Source organism: Penaeus monodon, chromosome 4 (genome assembly GCF_015228065.2).
Source record: "Penaeus monodon isolate SGIC_2016 chromosome 4, NSTDA_Pmon_1, whole genome shotgun sequence".
Taxonomy (NCBI): Eukaryota; Metazoa; Arthropoda; class Malacostraca; order Decapoda; family Penaeidae; genus Penaeus; species Penaeus monodon.
In genome coordinates, this window is record NC_051389.1 from 39,454,033 (window position 1) to 39,462,822 (window position 8,790).

Genomic DNA, 8,790 nt, shown 5'->3' on the forward strand with positions numbered 1-8,790 from the left:
TCGTGCATGGGTATGAGCGCGTATGCATGGAAGTGCACAGGTGTATAGTGTGCGCGTGCATGCGTGTTTATTGCTGTCCATGTATGTGTGTGTGTGTGTATGCAAGAATAGCAAAGGAGCGTGTCTAAATTTAATACAGGCACGTATGCACGTATACGATAATGTGTATGCAGTGCATCTGTGCACGGTTATGTCCATGTATGTACAGTTATATGTATGTGTATAGTCATGTGTAAAAGTACATAAAGTCTGTATATTCCCATGTTTGCGAGTAGAACAGCGAAGGGAAGTACAAGAAAACACGCGAATATGCCGAAGGCCTTTTCTCATTTATTGCTTCATCAGGGCATATAAGACTAGAGCTACATAGAGGTATATATACAAGCACTAGGCGGTCAGGTCACGTCGGTAATCAGGTGTGCGACGACCTTGGCTAGTTCGTGGCTCCCTGTTGTGGTGTTGAAGTTGTTAGTTGTGTGTATGAACGCCGTTTCTACCTTGTTTAATAATGGAGGCCTGGGACCACTTGGGGAGATGGCCGTCGGAGTCGACGTGAACAACGAAGGCGCTCCTCTTGTCGTGTCGTCGTAGGGCGCTGCGGTGCTGGTCGATACGTTGTTCATGGAGGCCACGTCCTGTCTCACCTATGTATACCTTATCGCAGCCACCACAAGGTATGCTATACACCTGGCTGCGAGGTTTGTTGTGGTCTGATCTCTTTTCCCTGACGATGTCTCCGATCTTCTTGCCAGAGGTGGTAGTTATCTTCATAGTGTGGCCCACCAGGGCCTCTAGATGTTCTGCCAGCTGTGAGTGAGGGATGATAATTCTATGTGGCGTCCCCTCTTGATGTAGTCATGATCTTTTCCGCTTTGCGTCGAAGGTGGCTGAGCAAGGCGCGAGGGTAACGGTGGCGCTGGAATGTGTTGCTGACGAGCTGCATATCCTCCTCCAGGAACTCCGGGCTGCAGATTCTAAGTGCTCGGAGGAAGAAACCAATGACCACGCCTACTTCGACTGTTGTGGGCAGAGAAATAATGTATGAAATCATCTTTATTAGTGGGCTTCCTGTATACAGAGAACACCGGGCCGTCAGGTCTTCTATGGATTAGGGTGTCGAGGAAAGGAAGCTGTTCATTCTTCTCCTCTTCGGTGGTGAACTGTATGGAGGGGTGTACTGCATTTAGTCTGTGGAGGAGTTCTTGAAGGTTCGTTCTGGTTGGTGCTACAGCAAGGATGTCATCTACGTAAGGAAGCCAAACTACATTATTCCCCACGATGTTCCGGTAGCGGTCAGCCTCGAGGGTCTCCATAAACAGCTGGGCAAGGACTGTTGACAGAGGTGAGCCCATAGCAAGTCCTTGGATTTGCTCGTACTCACGTCCTCGGAATTCGAACGGGCCAAACTCCACGCAGAGGCGGATGAGTGCGACATAATCATCTCTCGGCAGCGGTAGTTCATCCTCGTCCATTCCTGTCAGCGTTCTTTCTGCAGCTTCGATGGCCCCGTCAATCGGCACGTGAATGATTTGACTTCAAAGCTAACCAGCTTTTTGCATCTCATCCCGACGTTTTGCAGTTTGGCCATCATATCAGTGGTGTTTGATAGATGACAACCGCTGATGGAGTTTAAGGCGCTCGAGAGAGGTGCTGCAAGCTTCTTTGCTAACCGGTGTGGGGCACTCCCGGTCCCGTTGGTGATAGGTCTGACGGGGTTTCCTTCTTTGTGGGTTTTGATGTTCCCACGGATCGTCGGCGTGCGTGGTGTCTCCTCGAGCAGATGCAGCAAAGACTTCCCCTTCTCCGAACCTTTGAGGATCCTCCTTGCTGCTCTATTAAACTCTAGGGACCTGTCCTGCATGTTTCCTGTCCTGGCTTTCCGGTAAATAGATACATACGAGAGCAGTATTTCCATGTTATTGACATAATCGGTACTATTAATGATTACGATACCGCCACCCTTATCAGCCGGAGCAATGACAACGGAGTCGTCTCTGCCAAGTTCCTGTAGAGCCTTAATGTACCTAGCAGGAATGGCAGGCTTACGTCCTCTGGTGCTGGCGACTGCACAGGTCACAACTTGCTTCAGGAATCCTCTCTCAATAGCAGAGAGATTTCTGCGGTAATTGGACTCGATAAAGTCAGCCATACCTTTACTAAGAGTACCAGTGACGAATTTTAAACCTAAAGACAAGGCTTGCCTTTGGGTCTCTGTGAGAGGTTTGTGTGACAGTTTTACTATCAAGTCATCACGCACCACTTCAGACCACTCGCTACTAGTACAAGCATCCTCAAGCAATCTCTTATGTCTCGCCTTCTGTAGATCGTCCTCTTTCCCAAGGACGAGGACGAGTCGATGGGGAAGGTGGACCCCCGGAAGGCGGCTCCTTAGCGTCTCCACCTCTTCGATGCACTCACTAATCCCTTCCTTCAGGTAACACTTAGCACTGTTAGGAAACGGGTGAGACTTACCTTTGAGATGCGGGGGTGCGCTACGAGGGAGAACCTGCTCCTTCACGCACTCCTTCAGGAACCTCATGCGGTTCCTGATGCTTTGGAGCTTTCGTCGTGTGAAGTATTCCCGTTCCTCGCCATCGTTGTTAAAGAACACACGTGTGGAATGTCGAACAGATTGCGAGTAGAACAACGAAGGGAAGTACAAGAAAACACACGAATATGCCGAAGGCCTTTTCGCATTTATTGCTTCATCAGGGCATATAAGACTAGATAAGGATAAGTCCGATATGCGAAGCTTAGCCTCGCCCGAGCTATGCATGAGGGGAGCCCGGCCTGTGTCGACTAATGCCGACTCGCTAACGTGTGTCAGCTGGTGCTGACTCGGCTGAACCTAGTCCTTACCCGCCGTGGTGCCCAGCCACAGCAGTGAACTCCGGGCGACAATTGCACCTGGGCGGGGCGCGAACCGCCGACCCCTCGGATGAGAGGTCGACACGTTACCACTTTACTAGCCCGGAGGCTTAAGACTAGAGCTACATAGAGGTATATATACAAGTACTAGGCGGTCAGGTCACGTCGGTAATCGGGTGTGCGACGACCTTGGCTAGTTCGTGGCTCCCTGTTGCGGTGTTGAAGTTGTTAGTTGTGTGTATGAACGCCGTGTGTATGAACACCGCAACAGGGAGCCACGAACTAGCCAAGGTCGTCGCACACCTGATGACCGACGTGACCTGTATGTGTGTGTATGTGTATGTATATGTATATATGTGTATGTGTGTATACATGTGTATATCTGTGTATATATGAATGCATGCATATATGTTTGTATGTATATATGATATATTTATATGTATGAGTGTGTATGTATATATATGCATGTGTATGTATATGTGTATGTATGTGTGTATGTATGTGTATACATATATATGTGCATATATATAAATAAATAAATAAATATATATATATATATATATATATATAATATATACATATATATATATATATAATATATATATAATATATATATATATAATATATATAATCATAAGTATGTGTACACTATATGTACAAATGTGTGTGTTCACATATATATGGTGTGTATACACCAATATATGTGGATGTGATGTGTACATATGTATATATATACATATATATATATATATATATATATATATATATATATATATATAATATATATATATATATATATACATATCATATGCATTGGAACATGTGTTAAGGTGTGTGCTTGCATGTGCATAAAAATGAACATATGCGTAGTACTTAGGTAAGTGCGGGTGAACAACTATGTCTGCACTGCATACGCATAAATGAAATCAACGTATAATATATAATATGTATATATATATATATATATATATATATATATATATATATATATATATATATATACTTCTGATACTCAAGCCCATGCTCATTGGAGAATACCCTGGTGTAGTGAGCTGGCCTATGCATTGCTGTTCATAAGCCCTCACTAGGCAGGACCAACCCTGCTGGAGGGGCTTATCGGTGACATCCCGACTATACTCCCCTCCCACCAAGATACACCTAAGCCAGTAGGTAGGGGTAACTCGGCTGTCTATCTCTCAATCAAAAAACGTGACTGCACAAACAGAGCAATGGCCCTCATTCCCCAGACGCGAAGGAGCCACTGATTATGGCGGTGATCAGGATCGCTCTGGAACAGAGGGTTAAAGACAGAACGCCCACCGTTGATAAACCTTTGCAGATGTAATGTAAGGACAATGAGAACTGAATCCGACTTACTAGCATTACCTGAAGAACTCTCTTTCATTAAATGGGATGTTGTAGGACTCAATGACGTTAGAAGACTAGGCGAAAAACAGAAGATACTAAATGATGGACATGTTCTCTATTGGAGAGGTAAACCCTGGGTAGCAAGCAGGAATTAGAGGTAGGTAGCTCACAAAAGTTTAGAGAAGAATATCGTGGAATTCTATAGGGTAAGCGAAAGAGTGGCTTCAGTATCAATAAAACTAAGCAATAGGTACAATTTAAAGATTGTTCAAGTCTATGCTCCAACCTGCAGTCACAGTGATGAAATAGAGAGCTTCTATGAAGATGATCATTTAGCCAGTGAGAGAGTAAACCCTATTTCACAATAATTATGGGGGATTTTAATGCCAAAATAGGTAAAAAGAGAGAAGGAGAAACCATGTGGAAGTTATTAATAAAGTAAATGTTGGCAGCGATCCGAGGGCAAATTAAATTACATCTCAGAAGGGAAAGGATCAAACTTATACCAAAACCACAGCCAAGTTTAGCTAACTTGAAGACCAGAGTGACAGGATTTAGCTTTAACATCCAAAACAGATATTCATTACTCAGCGACGAATATCTCAACATTGACTAAATCAACAAACAGTTCAATCACATACTAAAAGAAGCTGCACTTGAAGTAAGAAGTAAGAATGACAAGCAAAGCTCTACAAGCTTTCGGTAGAAAATAAAGAGCTTATGCAAAAACGTAGGGTCATGACAGTATTATCAAACAGGGACAAGATAGAATTAGCTGAACTAACAAAGACTATAAATAAAAAGAAGAGGAAGATGTACAGAAATTCAATACTTAAATAATAAATGAAACTGATCTCAGGTACCAACATGAAAACAGCTAAAAGGAGACTCGGAACAGGGAGAAATCAAAAGTATGCAATAAAGAAATCAGTTGGAGAAGTGACTTATAATAAGAATGAAATCATAAGAGTAGAGGAAAACTTTTACAGGGAGCTAAACAACTCAAATGAACAGCCACGGATAGAAGCAAACGCGGTAACTAGAGACGTACCAAACGTCACAACAGAGGAAATAAAAAGAGCACCTAAAGGCATGAAGAAAGGGAAGGCAGAATTAGTACAGATGTTGTAACAGATTGCAACAGAGAAAATAGCCAATCCTTTAACAAATGCCTTCTCAGTGGAAAAAGTCTGAAAGCCTGGAAAATTGCAACAATTATTTTGATACATAAAAAGGGGGATAGGAAGGATCTAAAAAACTACCCACCCATAAGCCTCCTTTCATTTACAAACTGTTCACAAAAGTCATCACAACTCGCATCTCTGACAGTCAGGATTCTAACTAGTCTAGAGAACAGGCAGGCTTCCGCAGTGGATTCTCAACAACAGACTACATCCATACATGTACCCAAATAAGAGAAAAAATAAACGAATTTGGGAAACCCCTATGTATGGCATTCATCGATTACGAAAAGGCATTTGACTTTGCACAAATACCAGTAATACTAGAAGCTCTTCAAAGACAGGGAGTAGAGGAGGTATACTGTAAAATACTTGAAGTTATATACGAAGATGGGACCGCAACCATCAAGCTCCATACGGAAACCGATAAAATTACCAATTAAAGATGTTAGACAGGATGACACCTTAAGGATATATCTAAGAGGCTAGAATGGAATGGAAAGAGTATCTAAATAGGAGACAAATACCTAAACAATCTAAGATTTGCAGATGATATTGTTCTCTTCAGTGAATCTACAAATAAAATGTAGCAATTAATAAACAATCTGAACAGAGAAAGCCTGAAAGCTGGATCATGTTCAACAGTAGAGTTTTGTTCAAACAGATACATGTACAAGGCGAAGTGCTACAGGTAGTGGACAAGTATATTTATATCAAGGGCAACTCGTACAGACAGAACATATAGTGAAGAGGAAATTAAGCGATGCATCAGTCTAGGCTGTGTTTGGCAGACACATAATCATCATCATCATCAAGGGGCTAACGCCGACGGGGGCGCATGGCCGCATCCACCCTTCGCTTTCAGCCACGTGGATCCCTCGAGGCGAGTCTCCAGGCAGGCCCACGGCCAATCTCTAATTCCTCGCGACAGGTCTCATCGAGCTACCCAAGCCATTATCTCCTGAGTTGTCCCATAGGTCTCCTCCATCCAGGGTTGTCTCGCAGAGAGACAACCTGATGGGCAGGGTCGTCCACAGGGAAACGAGCTAGGTGCCCATATAGCCTGACTTGGCGATCCTGGATTATGCAAGTAACAGGTTCCATGCCAGTCTCATGGTGTAACCTCCGGCTGGACACGTGGTCCTGCCAACTGTACCCCATGATCCGGCGAAGGGACTTGTTACAAAAGGCATCAAGACGAGACTCCAAGACATTGGGCAGCGTCCAGGTTTCGCTTCCATAGAGCAAAACTGGCAGTATCAAGGCCTTGAAGACACACAGCTTGGTCCTTCTGCATAGGTACCGACATCTCCAAATGCTCTTGTTGATAGAGTTCATGGCTCCTGTTGCCAGACCAATCCGTCAATTGATTTCTTGGTCTGACAACCCAGAGATATGGACTACACTACTAAGGCATGTAAAACTCTCTGTAACTTCAACGTCCTTGCTGCAAGCATGGATCGACTGAATGGGTTTCTAACAGGACCCCAAATCCTGAATCTTGGTTTTGGTCCATTAGACCTCTAGGCTTAAGGGTTCCACCTCATTGCTAAATGCATCAAGAGCCGCCACCAGTGACTCCAATAACTCAAATAGGATAGCAACATCATCGGCAAAGTCAAGGTCTGAGACCTTCATATTGCCTAGTGTTGCTCCACACTGACTTTGGCTAGTAGCTCTGCCCATTATCCAGTCCATACAGGTATTGAAAAGTGTTGGTGCAAGGACAAAGTCTTGCCTCACCCCTGAATTAACAGGGAAGAAGTTCGACAGACCCCACCACACTTTACAGCACTTTTAGTACCAATATAAAGGCTTGCTATTAGGCCAATAATCTGTGTCAGTATTCCCCTGAGTCTCAGAATCTCCCATAGCGATTCCCGATGCACCGAGTCAAACGCCTTCTTGAGGTTGATGTAGGTTGCAAGCAACCCACGACCAAACTCACGACGGCGTTCCACAATTACTCAAAGCACTAGTATACAGTCTATTGTGGACTTGCCAGAAGTAAATCCAGACTGCTCCAGTCTCTGATGCCTCAGTAGGTGGTTGTGAATCTGTTTCAGAAGAATGTGGGTGAGAACTTTCCCTGGTATGCTGAGCAGTGTAATGTCACGGTAGTTGCTATAGTCCCAACGATCCCCTTTCCCCTTCCAGAGAGGGTTGACCACGCCCCTCAGCAGGACAGGGGGAATGGTACCAGACTGCCAGATGGCAGTCAGGACTGTATGCAGGCCCCAAGCCATAGGTTCACCCCCAGCCTTTAGCAGTTCTGCAGGGATATCACATATGTCTGCAGCTTTCCCACTCTTCAGCTTGGAAATCGCCATCCTAACCTCTGTTAGGGTAGGAGGTTAATGGGTTCAGCACAGGTATTGTGACATCTTTTGCATCCAAGCTAACTGTTGGAGGGACTACCTGGTACAACTGCTCAAAATACTCAGCCCAACATTCACGAACCCCAACATGATCTGAGATGATTTGTCCATCCGCTGATCGGACTGCAGTCATCTGTGAGGAGGGCTTAGAGTTCAGCTTTCTCAGGGCTTGGTAGGCAGGGCGAAGGTCGTTTACCAAGAAATGGCTTTCAACCTCCTCTGCAAGATTCCTGATGAACTGTTCCTTGTCCCTTCTCAGCAGTGTCCGAGCCCTACACACCATGGAGTGATGCAAGACTTGATTACCATTCAGTCGAGCCATGCGACATGCATCAGTGGCCTCTAATGTCTACAGGGAGATAGATATAAACTGTCATGGTGAACCCACAGGCACACTCCCTTAGTCTGTCCAGGTGAAACACCTTAGTGTGGCCACTGGAGGGACGGGGAATTTTGAATTGTACCTGCAGGATATCCACAACCAGCCTATGGTCAGTGCCACAGAATTCGGCACTCTGGTAAACCCTGCAGTTCTGGAGAATCCTCATCGCATGCTAAAAAGAATGTGGTCGATCTCCTTGGCCACTGTACGCGTATTGCTGTACCATGTCCAGCGATGCGGGTTGGAGCGCTAGTACCAGAGATCCTTATTTTCTGGGACCTAGTAAAGTCCCGGTGAAGGAGGGTATTCTCGCTGCTGGGATTAGCTCCCGAGCCAGCTCGGTCACAGCCGGATACCGCATTGAAGTCACCCAGAATATCTTGTTAGGGGCAATTGTCTGCCACAGATGCGAGTTTGGCGTAGAACACCTCTTTCACATCAAGTTTACATAGATCAGTAGGAGCGTATACAGCAATAAGAGATATGAAGCTAAAAGCATGCTGAAGTCGGCTGGAGATGGCTATGGCTACATCCTGGAGATGGTGACCACCACTGTGGCCTGACCAGTAGTAGGTGTACCCACCCATACTGATCGTGCCTTTACCAGGTCTTC